The following is a 19374-nucleotide window of genomic DNA, read 5'->3' on the forward strand; positions in this document are numbered from 1 at the left end:
GTACCACATATCAAAAACTTGTTTTGTGAGAAATATTGGGATGCAAAAAATACACGCGTAAGATCTATGGATATTGTTAAAAATCATAATAAATAAAGTTAAAACTGCGCAACGTGACTACCAAATAAATATGAGAAAAAGTTCAACCGTTAAATATATTTCAGACGATTAGGTAATAAAAGATACAGAAACAAAAAGAGTAATTTTTTTAGATGAATCAAACAATATCGTTTAACCCCTTTGTTGCCGAAATCCGATTTATCGTGTGTCTTCATGGAATAAATAATTAGATATTTTTTCAATGGGCTGAAGAATATTTGTTTCTAAAGAAAATAACAGATTTTTCAAACATATATTTTTTATATTATGTAAAATATCGATATTGATAATGTAATCAAAAAAGACTCGGCAACCAAAGGGTTTAAAAAAAACTAAAGAGTAGCCCTTAAAAATAAAAGTCAAATTATGGAAAGACACTGATTTCTGCTTAAATATTGTTGTATATTATATTTTAATAAAATTTAATGCTTGAAAATAATATTTTTTTGAATTTTCTGACTAAATAAGTCATGCAAACTTTTAATTCATATGACTTTCTTTAGATTTTAGGGGGTTGATTTATTTGAGCACACGCTAGGCGGCACTTTGGCAACACTGACGTGATGGTGGTGAAAGCAAAATTATTCTTTGGTTGACCAAGACGGAAGTAAACGACCAGCGGCACCTCGTCCGTAACATTCAATGATTTTGTAACTTTTACCTAAAAAAGTAGATTTTCAGCAAAAGTATACATAAATATTTTACACTTATCTTACATATAAATTAATTATATTATTTTTATTAATTGCTAAACTAATAAATCTACGTATTATGCAGAAATTGACACCAGTAACGAAATATTATCTGTAATACAAACTTACGCTATGAATAAAACAAGGCGCTGATTATTACCCTAATGCAATGCATTAAATTAACGCTTAATTATTTTTAAATATTTTGGAATCATTGAGATGCGATTGTTACATTTATATGACTAAGCTTTTCGGTGGTTTTTCGTCTCAGAACACGCTCTGCATTGCGTTTTTGCACATTGTTTTGACCCATCATTACGAAATCAAGCACACATTTAAACTTGAACTAAGCGAGAGTAATCTGATTAAGTTGTATATATCCCAATGAAAAAATATTAATAATTTTTGGTAAAGCGAAAAAAAAAGATCCACGAGTTAACTTAAAATAAATTGCGAATTGATTACTTAAAAATGTATGTTTAATTATTTATCGTCACACAGTTTGAGGTTCCGTGACGCAACCGCGATAATAGTCTTATATGCAACATAAAGGGAGCAGAGGTAAATGGCTAGTAGAGGTGCAGCAGACGAGATGCGTCCGATTTATTTTTGGTTCGTCTGACAGGGCCAGACGTGCATTTCTCAGGTCTAGGAAAATGGACGGACAAGCGAGAAAATTCATAGAAAACTCTCACCTCTTGCACAGGAATGGCCAACTAAGCGCGCTTTATGGTCAAAAAGAAACGACACGGTGCGTTCCTTTGACAGATTTGGCCACAACACACGATTTATGGACTCGTAAAAAAATGACACGATACAGTTTGTATTCATTTAAATTGAATCGAATACAATATAATACGAAATCGATTTGCGCAAAACGTGTTTTTAATTATTCAAGGTGACATTTTTATTAAAGGGGGCGTTGTTGTCACTTTTCAAGATGGCGAACGATCTTATCGGTGTGATAAATAATTCAATGTTGATTTGGTGTGACAAATAGTCAAATTATTTGTCATATTGTTGCCGCGAAATCGGTAGCATTTAACCGTTGATTTATCAACGTAAATCCATGCAATTAACAATTATTCGATTGGTAACACTGATGTTTTTTAATAGAGTTGATCAAGCAACAGTGACAACAAAATGGTGTTGCAAATTTAAAACATAATTAGAAAATAGAATAGGGATCATTCATAAAATTGATAAAAAGGTCAAAGGCGAGAATTTTATGACGTTAGATTTAACTTTTTGCAATATGTGCTCTGAATCCTACGCTACCCGCTCTAAAATTACGCTTCACACTTTTAACCTCGCGTTTTTGGTATGAAAACATACATATTACTAGTGTTTCAAAATTTCACTAATAATATTAAATTTTTAGTGAAATTTCGGTTGGTCGTCGTGTTTCGTACATTTTATAATATTATTAATAAATATTTTTGTAAAGTTATATTTACATAAATATAATTAAATTATTTCCATATAATATCAGATTAGTTCTTACATTAAAAAGAGTAAAAAATCTAAATACATTGACTATTGGATAAATGAATTTCGTATTGTGAATTGCAAAGTGTATCCATTCCAATAACACCAATAAATAAAAAGTGATCCTGAATTTAATACAAGTTATACGAATGTCTATTCAAATTTATTTGCTATTATTTCGATTGACTACCCCTGCCAGCTTTGGAAATGCAATTACGGCCGTCTGAAATGCGTTAGGCGTCGCGCAAAAGCGGCGTAACAGCGAAAAATCAACGCAAAACGAGTCGTGTGGTGTTGGGATTTTTTCACAAGTGGATCACTAGGTCCTCGGAATAGGAAAAAGGATTAAAAAATAGATGAAATGTGGATGGAGAGACGCGAGAATAATCGTCAGCCGATGCTTCTATTACGAGACGCGCTCGTCTGTTATTCAACTCAGAATGTGCATCGATTTGCAACTTATTGTAGTGAGGCAAATGCCATTGCACTCTCTTTCAGATGGTTCTCGGATGCCGAAAGATTAGCAAGGATATGTAAAAATGTTATAATTTAAAGCAATTAAATTTGAGTCATGGGTAATAATTAAAATACTATTTTAAGCACGTCTTCTTCAACGTTTGAAGATGAGGAAAATAGTTTAAAATCTCAAGGATGAGTCAGAGTGAATCAATATTTATTTTAAAATCGTTGCATTCGACGGCAATTCGTTATTGATGGTTCACAGTTTCTAAACAGTATTTATGTTTCAATCGAAGCTGACGGGAAACAAATCGTGAGATCATAAATGTCGCACCTCTCATTGTCTAAACAAAAAGTAACTGACACAATACACATAAACACGCTTCGAGACACCTACATAAAAATTTCCTTCGATTCAAACCGAGCGAAAGATCAAATTCACAAAAAAAAAACATATATCCTTGACGCCTTTTTATATAATGGATCATTAATGCATAAATAACTATTGGCTGTATTGTATGTTTTTTCTCTCTCTTTGTACGTAACAAATTTGTATCATACGTATAGATTATTTCAAAACATGCAAAATGAAAACGTGTGGCAATGTGTGTATATAAAATAATATATAATCGAACGTTGCGAAACTTTCGATTATTATATATGACAAGTTTCAAATAAAGTGTCAGTCGAGTGACAAAGTAGCGTTTGACGGAAGTTTATGATTGGACAATTGTGTACGAAAAGATGGGTAAAAAATATTTTTCATGATTACTTATTGATATTCAATATCAACAGTCTGGCAAAAATCATTTCGCGAGACTGGATGAATCTTATCTAAACGACTCTTTATCAGTGATCATTATATTTGTATAAAGAGCATACATAATGAGTAATTTATTTACTTACACAAATAAATACATACAAGTCCGTTTCATATATGATAAAAAATAATTTATCTAATCAAATAGTTATTGGATAAAAAACATAAAAAAAAATTAGTGAAAATTCTGAGACATCATCGCCTTGCAGAATCGCAATCGCATTTAAAGCTAGTACCTGCTTTAGAAGTCGGGTGCGTGTCTCGCCTAAATATAACCGGTCAAAGTATGCATATTGCCTGTTTTTCGTTTTTCCCATTTTCCCGTCGACGTCCTTTGTGTCTGGGTGCCAATAGCGGCGCGTCACGGGCGCATTTCGCAAAAACACTTATATAAATAAAGCGCAACACACATTTCGCATCGCAATCCCTCGAATAAAATACGCCATGCCGAAAATCTGGCACGATTGTCCATCGGCCAAAAAAGTAAACATCATCATCGACATCGATGGGTAAAAATAAAAAAATGTCGAAAGCCGCTAAGACGACTTTTTGGCGTACACGATGCAACCGGTGCGATCTGATGAAAACATTTGCAATCAGTCAAACTTATAGAAGTGTATATATCTTAATACAACTCTCGAGTTATAAACAATCTAATGAAAGTATTCAATTCCTCTTAAGCCATTCGGTTGCTAAGAAAAAAAATATGATATGCCTCTAAAGCAAATTGAAATTATTAATCAGATATTTTTTTCAATAATTCTTGCCAAATCGTTAGTAATAATATCAAATTAAATTATACCCATTTGAAGGTAGCAAAATACACAAATATTTGAAATTTTAAATAATGGCGCCTTTAAAAGTAGCCCAAAATAATAATAATAAAAAAATAACCTATATTTTATGTGTTATTAAAAAGTAAATCAACTCAATTATGCATTACAACGATTAATTTAACACTAAAGATTTATGTATTTTAAAAGAAATACTAGTATTTATTGTTTCTCAAATTAACGATATTATATAAGGTGCTTTAAATGAATTTGAAACTCTTTAAAAAATGTTTTTATATTTTAATAAATATATTTAAATTAGTGTAATATAACTAAAAGCTAAAAAAAAATTATAAAAAAAAAATCTAATTAAAAATATTTATTAACAGCCCGAAAATTTCTTTAAAATTAAAAACAAAAAACAGATTATTTAATTCGGCTAATTGATTTTGACGCTTAAAAATAATATTGTTGTATTTTACACAATACGATAGTAGGTTAATAACATGCATAATAAGCAACAAATCATTGATCAGTAATATTATTATTATCACTAGTAGTTTTTTCATGTCTTTTTTTGACAATTAATTTGGGTACTAATGTTTAAATAATCGTCTAATTAACTTTAAATAGCAATAAAAAAAAATTAATGATCATATGTTATGCGATATATTTATAGTTTAATTAAAATGACATAGTTTTAATTTTTATTATGTATCAATTAATATATAACATAAAATAAAATGGTCAATATTTAAAAAATAAAAGGTTAGTAATATTATCAATATATGGCTTACTAATAAATAATAATATTCAGTGACTTTATAATAAGCTATAAGCAAATTTTGGTAAATAATTAGTAAATATTCGATTGCTGCAATTAATCGGTTATAGTAAAAATACTAAGCCTTATGTATTTATCATTAAATTAATATTTCAATTCCTAATATATGCGATTTAAATAAGCAATGAATCGGAAAATATTAAAATTTAGCATAAAATACTAACTGTTGAATTATATAACTGATCAAAGGCAAACAAACATATTTTTTTCTCGAAGCTTTTTAATATGTATAAGGATTAAATTATCAATACTTATTATTATTATTCATATTATTTGAAGTATTAAATATGATTTTAATAAGCAATAAATCAGTAAATTTAGTGTGGAAACATTATATTATAATTTTCGATTAAAATATCAAAATTAAAAAACCATTTAATTAAGATACAGATCATTTGCTATTAAAAATAAACTTTATTGCCCATTTAATAAAACTATCGATGTCTTACTAAAATTACTGACCTAAACAAACATGATTTTTTATAGATAATCATGAAAAAAATATTTTTTTCTCGCCTTATATCTTGAGTTAGATTAAATTGTCTCGCCTTATATCTTGAGTTAGATTAAATACTTTTATTAAAATTATTATTTAAAAGATTGTATGCGATTTTAGTAAAAAATAAATCAGTCAAATTTTGTGGATAAATTTTCAATGAAAATATTAAAATTAATAAACAGACAGAATAAAGCTACCATTTAATTTAAAAACAAATCATTTTCTATAAAAAACAGAAACGTTATAGACCACTAAGCATTTGTTATTATTATTGACCATTTATCAAACATCTTTTTAGATCATGTTTACCTATAGGTAAACACAAAAAAAAAATTCTCTCGATAAAGCTTTCATCTTGATTTAGGTTAAATTATCAATACTTAAATTCAAATTAGAATTTGAAAGATTAAATGTGATTTTATTAGACAATAAATCAAACAATTTTTGTGGGGAAATTTTATAATAAAATTTTCAATTAAAATATTTAAATTAATATACGAACAAATTATAACAACCATTTAATTCAGAAACAAATCAATAAATATAAAAAATACTTTAATAAATACTAACCATTTATTAATTATTAGCTATTGATTAAAAAAACTGACCAAAAGCAAATAAACATCGTTCTTTAGAAATAAAGATAAAAAAATTTCTCAATCGATAAAAATTTTCATTTTCATTTGAATTAAAAAATCAATATGTTATTTTATTAAAAAATAAATCAGTGTATTTTTTTAAATTTTAATATGTCATATTAATTTTTTTTTAATAAAAATATAAAAATTCTCTCGAAAAGTAATCATTATTAAATTTATAAAGAGACCATTTAATATAAAAAACAGAAACTGTAATAATTACTAACCATTATTAATATAACTGACCATTCTGACCACTACTGGCCATTTATTAAAACTATTGACCGGTGAACCATATTTGTGACCAAAAGCAAGCAAACGTAAGTGAGTATTTTTTTATAGATTGAAATAAAAAAATAGTTTTCCATTTGGATTAAATTATTAATACTTCAATTTATATTATTATTTTAAGGATTATATGATTTTATTAAGCAATAAATCAATATATTTTTGTAAAAAAAATGATGTAATAGTTTTCAATTAAAATATCGAAATTCGGTCATTTAATTTATAGAAAGAACATTTGATATGAAAAACAGAAACGTTAAAAATTTATAACTGACAATTCTGGATACTACTGGCCATTTATCAAAACTACTGACCGTTGAATTATATTACTGAGAATAAGCAAGTTTTTTTTTATATGTGTAGATTAAAATTAAAAAAATAATCCCTTTCAATAAAGCTTTTCACCTTCAATTTAAATTCATATTACTATTCTAAGGATTGTATGTGATTTTAGTAAGCAAATCAGTCTATTTTTGTGGAGCAATTTTCAATTAAAACTAACAGTTATGAAAACTATTGATTACTTAATAATCTTTATTTGGGTTCAGTTATTAATCTAGGGCAACTTTTGAGTGCACAAATATTGAGGTTCATACTATATTATTTTTTAAATGCTATAATACAAAGGAGTTTCGATTTTATTGATTAGCTCGTTTCTACAGCACAGAATTTCAAACAGACTAGGTAACTTAAAAGTGCGAAACCATATTCGTTTATTATTGTTTCCATGTTATATAACATTTAATATTTCATGGATTTCAAACGTTTCCACGAAACTGAATGAGTTAAAAGTGTGTACTCATATTTTTTATTTATCAAGTGTCACAAGCGGCTGTCATTTTTATCAAGCCACGATCAAAATTATTTTCAAAATGTTTGGTGACGTTTAAAAAAATACCGCTTTTTATAAAAAAGCAAATTTGAATACGCACACATCTCAACTAATCCCAGATTCGAACCACCACTCGATAAACTATCGAAATGCCACTCAATCACCGGCGAAACTGCGTAAACAAAATGACAATGTGTTTTTATTGTCGTTTTGTGGTGTTTTCTCAACGCGACAATATTTTGTTTGCCTTGGTGTCGCACCTTTGGCGGCTGCAGGCGACGAAACCCTCGACCCGAGTGTCGGACAAACACTTTTTGGGAAAGATTCTCCAAGCTTTTTTCCCGACAAACGGTCGATTGCGCAAATCGATGACAATATTCTGAGTCATGGCTGTCGTGGCGCGCGGGGCATTGAGCGGTTGACTCACAAAACAAATCGCCGTTTTCTATCAATGTTTGCAATAACGACAAACCAAAACATCCGTTGGTTCATTAACAAACAAACGTTTATACAGTTATCAGGAAATGTGGAGTTAATCGTCGATTACAAGGGCGCCATTCGATATTTTCAGTAAGCAGCATTAGGATTAAGAAAACAGATTTAAAAAAAACATGTTTCTGATAAGTCCAATATGATCATTACTAATAATAAAATGCATGTCATCGATAAAGGGCTGAATTGACTCACATAAATAATAATAATAATTAATCATTCAATTAAGAGACAACACATGCTAAATACACAAAAACAGAATCAACGGTCAGTAACATTATCAATGCATGGTTAATAAATAATTATAAATGATTATATACAATTTTTCTCTAATAAAATCTACAATATCTAATAAACAAAAACCTAATCAATAAAATAATAAATAAGAGTCAAATTGTCAACAAAAAATATTGCTACATTTATTAAATATATTCCAATCATAAATTTTACAAAATTAAAAAAAAATCATCCGTATACAAAGAAATAATTAAAAAGTAGCATGTATTTTAGGGTATAATTAAATTTTAAATATAGACTATGTGTTCCGTGTAGAGTAAATTTATGTTCCGTGAAAGCTTATAAAAATAATATGAGTAAAATTTGTACTGCTTTTCATATAACAGAATTTAAATATGATTCTAAAATGTACATGGATTATTAATTAATAACACAAGAATGAGGTGATGCATCTATGACTGGAATAAAATGATATCACAAATTGTACTTTATTCAAAATCTAATATGAAAAAATATAATACAAATAAATATACAGTAGACCCCCAATAACACGATAAATTGTGGACGTGCTATTTTGATGCCTGTTTCTTTATGTGTGAGTGAGCCAAAGAGAGGATATCTCACCACACACACGTATTACAAAAAATCGTGCGAGTATTTTCTAGTCCCCCAACTACACGTACTAAATTTACCGTGTTATTGGGGGGTGTTACTGTACAATGAAAATTATTTAAATTTTGGATTCACGTATATTGCCAATGTATGTGTGTTTATGTTATAAAATACTAGTTCTTTGCGTCTTTAACCCTTTGGACGCGTTAATCAAAAATAATATTTAATTTTTTTTTTTTTTTTTGAAAAATGCAAATTTTACCTTGATTCTGTGTTTAAATTTTCTTATTTTTTAATTTTTATTTATTTAAAATGATATTTTATGTTTTTTCTTGAAAAGCATTTTTTTACTGATTTTTGCGTAAAGAGATAAAAAATCAATTGGGCGACTTAAGTCGATTTCCGCGTTCAAAGGGTTAACTAAGCTTTCTATGCATTTTGAATCAATACACAGTAATTTATTTTTTTATAAATAAAGTAATTACCATATATTTTTATCGAGTCAATGAATATGCAACAGAGGCTTCAACTGCTAAAAAATAGACGCAGTACAATCTAATAATTATATCAACGACGATCGCATGCCGCGTGAAGATTAGTATGATATAAACGATATTATTTATTTTGGCTATGCCACGTGAAAGTATTCCGTTAAAATTAAAGAATTTAGCAAATGTTTTATTGTAGGATAAGTTTTGGAAATGCTTAATGTGTGAAAAAATATTTATTTAATCCCATTTTTTTTTAATAAAATCGTAATCCAAGTAAATTAATAAACATTAATAGCGAAAAATAGACAATAACAATTATAACATAAAAAGATCATTAGAAATAAACTTTTGTAGCAATATATTATAAATTTACTATATCTTAAAAATGTATAAATAAAGAAGAGCTCAAACTTTAAATATAAATCAATATAGTCTCTTATAATAAATCATATAAATATTAAAAAATATTGTATAAATACAAATATTACTAAATATTATTCCTAAGATAAAATTTATTTAACCCAAATATAATAAATATAGTTATGTTTTATTATTGGCTGTAAAATTACAAACATTACTATAGAAAAAATATTTTTGCTTATAATTAAATGAACTAAAATAGGTTCAAAAATTTTTTTACAAAAAAAACATAAATTAAATATATCTATTGGTTAAGTAAAAATTAGGTAATAAATTAAGATAATAACTTTGGTTAGACAGTAGGAAGGAATATCTTGATTAATTGTTTTTATAGCTTTATGTAAAATATTTTTTTATATAAAATCTATTAAAACAAAAATAAAATAGTATGTACAATAAAATCAACGATATAAAGAAAGCCTTATAAGGAAAAACTCATTTATAAAATAATAAATTAAATTATGAATATTATTTTAAAAAGTCACGTTTTCTAGTAATTCATAATTATAAATCAATTCAATATAGGCTGTTTCATAATATCATAATCAATCATATAAATATGTAAATAATGTTGGAAAAGTATGAATTCTACACATTTTTTTCCTCAAATAAAATCGACACTATCTACTAAACGAAACCTAATCTATGGAATAAATGATTTGTTTATAAAAACTTGCTAAATTTCAAGGACAATCCTACATAAGTAGTTTTATTACTTAAAAACAGGCACAAAAAAATTAATGCTATGTATTTTTTGGTATCATTAACTGATATTTCAATATGCTTAAAAATAGTTATTTTAATACAATATTACAGTATTAAAAAATATAATTAAGTAGTAGTTTAAATATATATTTAATGTCTAGTTACGGATCATAAAAATTAAATAGCGCATTTAAAAGTAGCCTGAACATATCACAAATAATAATGCAATACTGCTATTATAAAATTAACCTATGATTCATGTAATTAACTCGGTTTATAATAAATTTTGTTGCTTGTTGAACATGACCTGTGCGGAATGTCGGTTATGGGCATGTTTCGATTGTGGAATATATTAAAAACTATTAATCAAGTCTGCTAAGTATCAAGTTCATGAATTTGCATAAAAATAAAATCAATTTAGATAATAAAAACAAACAGAAAAATAATTTTAAGTCAATGCTTACTGGTTTACGATTGAGTAGCGCATCTCTATTATTATTACTGTTTTTAATATTAAAAAAATATTTTTTTATGTAATTATAATACATTATACTTTTTGGAAACACACCATATGTACAAAAGCGTACACATTAGTACAGAAATATTTCAATATTGCGTGGTGATTGATTAATGATGGCCGACCTTCAAGTTGGATACGCGGCACGAATTGGCTCGTCGGCTCGTTCGATTCACGTACTTAATTTTTTCTCATTTTTTTCATCCTACCATTATTATTCAACATTTTGTATCAAATCTCAAATATTTTTCGAGCCAAAAAAATCAACACAACATACAGAAAATCGATTAATCACCGCGTTTAATGGAAGTTCTCAACCTTCGAGCGTATGATATCGCAATTGCATTTACCGCCTTCATTAGAATATTCACAGTGGAATTCAGAATGTAATTAACTTTAGACTATCTACTATACACACCGACATTATAAATATTGTCTCAAGAAACCTTTGTCTAACAATAAAATACCTAAATGCTGCTGTCTGGCTTTTTTTGCAAAGTCAATGATTTACTCGCGTATCGTGTTTGTTCGATTATGCGAGATTCGTTTTGCTTTCGTTTTAATATATAATACATTCAATATACACAAATATCGAATACATATTTGTTTTATTTTGAATTATATATATATATATATAACATTCCTAATCAGATAATTTATTCAATAAGATAAAAATATCAATATAAAAAAATATTTATCGAAAAAATCAAAATAAAGCGAAGGTTACATCAATTTAGTAGTTTTTTTTATTATTATTATGATTGAAGAAATTGACATTGTTAACGATGAATAATGACGGCTTTTGAGACCTCTTCTCGTTGTTTTTCTTCTTGTTCGTTACGTACTTGAAGCGCTGTTTTATCGTTTGACACATTTTCGACTTTAAATTTCTGTCAATTCAAATATAATTCAACTGTATTAATACGCGATGTTTTCCGAGAAGCGAATTTGATTTAAGTGTTTTTCTATTCTAAAAAATATGAATAATTAAACATCACTCTAAAGTAATTATATAACATAGAACAATGCAATTTTAATTGGTCCTTTAAAATTATGTTCCAAGATTTTTTTGTAAAAAAAAAAACAAACTGAATCGTAAAAATCAAAACATTAATATTACATAAAGACAAAGAGATTCAATAATAATTGGCAAGAAACTTGTGCTTTTTTAATATTTTTTTACTACAAAAACTCTGCTCAAAAAAGTAAAATACATAAAACGAAATGGATACTGTCATTCATTGTGATTGATGGAATTGAAGAGTCGTTTTTGACGCAAATCTAAAATGCAGCTTTTCCAAAAGAGTCACTCGTATTTTGTCAGTCTTAAAATAATTTAATACATATATATATATTTTATTTATAGTAGCAGTGTATCAAAAATATATCTGAACTATTAAAAAATATATATATTATAAATTTTATTTTTGACAGAGTTCTAAAATATGATTTTTTTTTTGTTGCACTAGAAATATTAATTATTAAAAATAGTAGGACTTTAAAATGCATTATGATTGATATTAATATACTAAAAATACATATTTAAGAGTAGCCCGGAAAAGACTACTTCACTTTCACTCAAACGATACGGTAATTAAACGACCAATTATCACATGATAATTTTTTTCCATATTTTTCTCAATCGCCCATAACAAATTCCCAGACTTTAATCGTAGCCAAAAAACGGCAATAAAAATTAATTTTATCGTTCACAATACAAAGTAAATCATCCATCGCCGCGAAAGCAATCGCCCAGGTGTTTTTGCGTTTAAGGAAAGCTCGGCGGTTAAATTCAACCGCCCGCAATGCGTTAACCGAGCGTTTAACCGAGATTCCTTCGCCCGCTCGTTTCCGCATATTCAAAATAACGCCGAGTTCAATTCACGCACAATATTAACTCTCAGTTATTTTTTTTGTACGCACTAACATTTAAAAAAATGCAATAAATAACTTAAACCGAAATGTGGAGCAGTGACAGTGGCCACATGTGTCCGATCGGACGCTTGAACTTTTGATTGATGTCGATTTTTTTCGCATTGTCTTCGTTCGATATAACGGTAACGGAATACTAGTTCTTTTTTGTACGCTCATTGTTCCAGTCAGAGTATTGTAGATAAAAAACAGACAATTTTCGCGAGCGTTTTATTTTTTATATTTGCGCATCGAACGAAACCGCAAATTCTAGGGGAACGCGTACCAAACCACACGTGCTCAGATTTGTTTGAAAAAATAATCTGATTGCCTCGGAAATTGCGAATGGCGCACTTAAAAGTAGCCTGAGAAGCTAGAGATGTGTGCTGGTATATATATATATATTTTTATTAACAAACCGCAAATTTTAGGCGACCGTAACGCGACCAAAACTATTAAAATTGAAACACGCCTTAAAATATCTTAAAATAATAAAAATGTAATTATATATTAAAAATATTGACCTTTTTTAATAAATTAGCCTACTTTTAAATGCCTCAGTATTTTTATTATTTAATTTTAAGTAAAATATAGAAAATAAATATTTTTTTGGTTTTCAAATTTAATCGTTTATTAATCAAACCATAATAAAAGCTATAGTAAAAGCTTAGTTACAGCTCTTGAATATCTATATTTTTTTTATGTATTTGTACAAACGTATTAAAAAATACGTAAAAATGTAATAAATTAAGAAAATAAATTAAGATAATAACTTAGGCTAGACAGTAGGTAGGAATAACTTGATTAATTATTTTACAGCTTTATGTAAAATATATTTTATATAAAATGTATTAAAACAAAAAAAAATACTACAATAAATACTACTATAGGGAAAAACTCATTAATAAAATATGAAATTAAAATATAAATATTATTCTAAGAAGTCACATTTTTTAGTAATTCATAATTATAAATCAATCATATAAATATGTAAATAATGTTGGAAAAGTATGAATTCTACACGTTTTTTCCTTCAAATAAAATCTACACTATCTACTAAACCCAACCTAATCTATGAAATAATAAATAAAAGTTTTTTATAGAAACTTGCTACAGATGAATATTTCAAAGACAATAAAAAATATATAGACATTACTCTTATTCGTTTTCACCGAAGTCTGATGGTGTCAAACTTTTTATGATACAACACTTAAGCAATCATAAAGAATATTATTCTGAGCTGATATCAAATGTCCAATTGCAATATTTAATAAATTCCAAATAATATTCTAAAGATAAACGTAATAATATTTGTTTTATTTTATGAATTTTTATATATTTTTTCATTGAATAATCGAATCAAGATAAAAGCTTTTGTAAAAGTCAGTTAAAACTTCATTATTCTATGAATTTTAATTATTGATTTACTTAGATAAACGTGTAGTAGAAAAAAACGTATTTTGTATCTCGATTTGATTCAAATTTAACTTTAATAAAACAAATATTTATATGTACTTTAAAAGTTAAACTATCAAAATTACTAATTAAATATAAAAATAATATATTATAGCTAATACTTTATTGATCTAAACCGCAAATATTAAGTGATTTTTGCGACATTATAGAAACAAAACTTTATGATCTAAGATATATAAACATTTGTTAAGTGTCAAAATTTTTATGATACAATATTTACCAAGCTTTACAGGTGAAATCTGAAACTATAAATAATGGTTCTTTCTAGGCGCTTGTTTTATTAAACAATAATATTTTTTAATAAAGTACAGAATAAAGGACTTAAATACCAACTGTTTTAATTTATAGTATTTTTTTAAATAAACTATTTAAGATTAAAGCTTTTGTAAAAGCTTATTTAAAACTTGTTTATTATGTAGATATATTTTTATTGTACAAATAAAAATTTGTGATAAAAAAATACGTGAAATTTTTTATTTCGATTTGTTTAAAATTTTACATTAATTTAATAAGTATTTAAATGTAATTTGAAAGTAAAACTTCAAATGTCACTTAATAAATATAATAATAACATATAATTTTATTTGTATAAACCGCAATTATTTATATATTTATAAAGTGGTTTTTGCGATATTGTAGAAACGTTACATGACTCTTATTCGTTTTCGCCGAAATTTGAGTGTAAAAATTTCTATGATACAATATTTATGTCAAGATTTACAGACGAAATATTGAAATATAAATACAGGCTACTTTTAAATGCTATAGTTGCATTAATCAATTAATTTTAAGTAAAATACAAAGGAGAAAGGAAATAATATTTGTTTTATTTTAGTGATTTTTTTAAATAATACTAATAAATAAATAAACCGAAATAAAAGCTTATTAAAATTCTATTTTTATTATTTTTTTTTTAATAAACTTGTGCTAAAATTAAAAAAAAATACGTTGAAAATCTATATGATTTTTTATTTTTATTTCGGCTTAATTATATTTTTACTACAAGTGCAATTAACTATTTAGTCATAATAGTTTAAATAAATAAACCAAACTAAAAGCTTAGTCAAAACTATTAAATATGTATATATTCATTATTTATTTATTTATTATATTTAATTTGTACAAAAATTGTTAAAAAAAAATATAATAAAATTTAATATTAAACATTTTTTACTATAAGTAAAATTAAATATTTATTCACAGATTAAAAATAAATAGTTTAGAATTACTCTCATATACGAATAATATAAATAATACCAGTAATTTTATTTGTATATAATGTAATTATTTAGCTATTAATCACAAAAAGTTAAAGCGATATTACAAAAACCAAATTTTGGAATATAAAATATATACATAGATAGACATGACTCTTTAATTTTCGCAAATTTCAAAATTTCTATAAAGCTACATTTCTATAATACTATACTCGACAGGCAACTTTCAAAATATTCATAAAGGCTACTTTTAAATGCCTCTATTTTATTATATTTTAATTGTAAGTAAAATACAAAAAGAGAAGAAAATACAAACTAATTTTAATTTATTGTTTTTTTTTTTTTTTTCAATATTTAAACTAAAAATAAAAAGCTTACATAAAAGCTCAGTTAATACATTTAATTAAATATAGTTCTTTATTTATGTATTCAGTTAAATTCGTACAAACGTATTGAAAAATATGTGAAAATATTTTTATTTTGATTTAATTATAATGTAAGGTTTTACTATACTATAATTATTTTTTATTGAAAATTAAAAGATAATAAACTATAAGAAGCATTAATAAAAATAAAAATAAAATTTAGTTATTTATTAAGTAGTATCTGCATTATTATAAAAACACAATTTTGTGGTTAAAAATTTAATAGACATTACTTTTTTTATGCTGAAACATTTTTTATGTTGTAATATTTCTATTCCAATTTATAATCGAGTGTTATAAATATTATTACGGGGCTACTTTTAACTGCCACGTATTCTTATCATTTTGCATTTAATGTTAACATTAAATGAAATTCATGTTTTCGTCCAATAAAATTCGAATTACACAAACGATTACAATCGTCCAATTTTCTGCTTCAAATATGAAGCACATTATAGTGTTCCATTATGACTGCGATGACAATTCAATCTTTACCATCGCGCACGCATATTTTGCTCGTCCATTGTCTTTTTAATCACCGTGTGATACAATTTTTCTCGTTCGGGCGTGGCCCTCGTTCTTCTCTTTCTTTTTCCATCGAAAAAAATCCAATCTTCCGTCTCTATCGCCAATATATCTTAGTTTGTTAGTCAAATTACTTTTGTGACAGATTTGTGATTTTGTTGTTACACCGGCAGGAGCATAAAAGTGTAACGCATTTTTTCACTACACACTCTCTGCCTCGAAACTTTTTTTGTTGAATTAATTAAAAATTTACAAGCCGGGCCACTTTTTACCGCATTTTCTTCGTGTGTGTGTGAGATGTGGTCGTTCGTTTATACGCCACATACAAAAAAAAACTAAAACTAGTTTTGAAACATTTTTTATTTATGGATACGCCGATCAGAAAACAACAAATGTCGATCGGAACAAAATAAAAAATCAATCAATCATCCGTTTCGAATTCTGATACTATTCGATATGATTAGATACCGCGATTGTAATGACGGTTAATTTTAACTTAATTGTGCATCGATTTTTAAATAAATAAATAACAAAAACGTTAAATTATATTGTTCTTTATAAACGTTTCCTGCAAAAACGATCTATAAAAATTGCATAACGTCAAAGTCAAGCGAAACAATTATTTAGATTGAGCAAAAAAGCTAATGCAAATTGTTTATTTTTTACTATATATATGAACAATATAAATGCTATTAAACAGATCTATTTAAGAATAGAGAATTGTACAAGTGGTGCGTTTTAAAGTATCCTCATAATTAATACAGTGTCGAGATCTAATCTACTGTATTATTTATTTTAATCTCAAACGGTCGAGCATATAAAAAACAAGCAGGTCAAATAAATTTGTCAGTTGCACGTGTAAACCAATTATATATGAATATAATGATTTAGTTAGTTTTTAAAATCTTTAATATATAATATTATAATACTAATCCAGATTTAATTGGTAAGAGTTTATCTTTTATCGGTAATTGAAAGTTTGAGGAGCAATGATACTTCATTTAAATTATTTATTATGCGCGTTCTCGTTGTACAGACGAAATAATGTCAAGAACAATTAATCGAATTCGATACACAACATTAAAACTGAGAATTCACAGGCGTAAGCACACACAATGGGCTCGTAATAATATATTAAATAGAAAGAGACGAATCCGATTTCGGATAGGAGCACGCTGTATATATACGTATAAATATACGAAATGCGCTTCGAAATATTGAAACGAGAGCGAAGACAATATGGAAATTAAAAATGGAAGACAATCGGCCGTTTGGGGCGCGGAAGTGGGCGCAAAGGAATATGATCGCAACTTGAGGCTAAAAAAATATGTCCAAAAAAATATTACTTGCATTATTCTGTGTGTGATAATTTTTATATAAAATAAATATCTCTGATACCATAAATTTATAAACATAGTTATAATAATATGTTTAACTAATAAATGTGTATTGATATTTAGTGACCGCGGAATGACCCGGACGAAAACCGCGTTTCTGGTTCGCTGCCGTCTTATGTTTTTGATACACGTTTTGTAGATCGATCGATGGGACTTTCATACATCTTTACAAATCATGAAACGATTAATCTTTGACATAAAAGTCGCGGACTTTGAATCAGAGTCTGATTAATTGAATGCATCATCAAATGATTCACCGTTTAAAGTATTCCTGTTTTATTGAAATTGATACAAATTTCACAAAAGCTTTTGTAGTACAAGCTATTTTATTGTCAGTGGTACAGATATGAGTCACAATCTATAAATAATTGTAATACTTGAAATAATGAATGCAAAATCACGAATGTCCATAACGAACCAATCAACAGCATTACCAGTTAAAATGGCGGCTAGTAGTTTTTTTTTATAATTCAATATAATTTTTTGCCATTTTTAGTAACACCCAACATAAACGCCATAACCATAATGTTAGGTATATACATTTTTTCTATAAATATATTATCTTAAACACGTACGTACTGTAAAGCAATTTATTCTTACGCCTTTTTTTCATCTCACAACACATCACAATTATGAAAATCATTTATCATTTTCGATTCTGCAAAAAACGTACCCACCACAAACGAGCTCGATTCACTCGATAAAAATGATTTTATAAATCTATGTACCTGTATTATTTTATTTTATTTTATTTTTTATATGTAAATTGACGGAGAAAAACACATTAAAGCCGAGTGACATAATTGTTATATTTGCAAAATATACGTATAAAATCAGTTTATCGGAGCAATCGTAAAGATATCGCTTTTCAGTCGAAATGATTTTTCGCATTTTTACGATTCGCGGAATCGTCTTATAAGTATAAACACTCGCAGACAAATTGAAATAACGATCGTTTTACGTTTATCCCGGCTCGATAAAAAGGTTATTTATGTCGTCTCAGTATATCCATGTAATTTAACCGTAAAAAAATCGATCGGACGTAATTGAGATATCGAATTTTCACGGAGAAATGGAACGCCAAGTAAACATAAAAAATGTGGAGTAAATGGCACAATAAAATAAATTAATATACCTACAAATACTTTACCACAATAAAAATAAATACATTATAATCACATGAGTGACTAATCGTTACATTTAATCAACTATTAAGATCATATAAGATAAAAGGTTGAGAAATACTAGTTTTACACGTTTAAGTACTGCTGTATAATTTTTGCCAAAATATGTAATGCCTACAATAAAGTATGCTTCATGTTTAGCATTTTATTTTTTAATTAAAAAGTGAAAAGAGATCATAAATTATTGCCCTTGATCTAAATCAAAAAAGTTTTTATATCATACCAGATGAGCATAATGTTTCAAGATACAGAAAAACTTGAGTTATTAAATAATGCGTTTATATTTATGTGTACGAAACACGACGCCTGACACTGATTCATCAATTTCTTATC

At 26.7% G+C, this 19374-nt stretch overlaps 1 protein-coding gene across 6 annotated transcripts in view; it reads right to left on the bottom strand.

Moving 5' to 3' along the window:
* LOC148235601 (zinc finger protein castor homolog 1-like) overlaps nt 1–19374 on the bottom strand; it is a 149069-nt gene that overhangs the window by 90413 nt on the left and 39282 nt on the right. The gene's annotated exons all lie outside the window — the stretch shown is intronic.

The sequence above is a fragment of the Plectrocnemia conspersa genome, unplaced genomic scaffold, assembly GCF_051122295.1.
Source record: "Plectrocnemia conspersa isolate PC_06_02 unplaced genomic scaffold, ASM5112229v1 ptg000004l, whole genome shotgun sequence".
NCBI classification, from domain to species: domain Eukaryota; kingdom Metazoa; phylum Arthropoda; class Insecta; order Trichoptera; family Polycentropodidae; genus Plectrocnemia; species Plectrocnemia conspersa.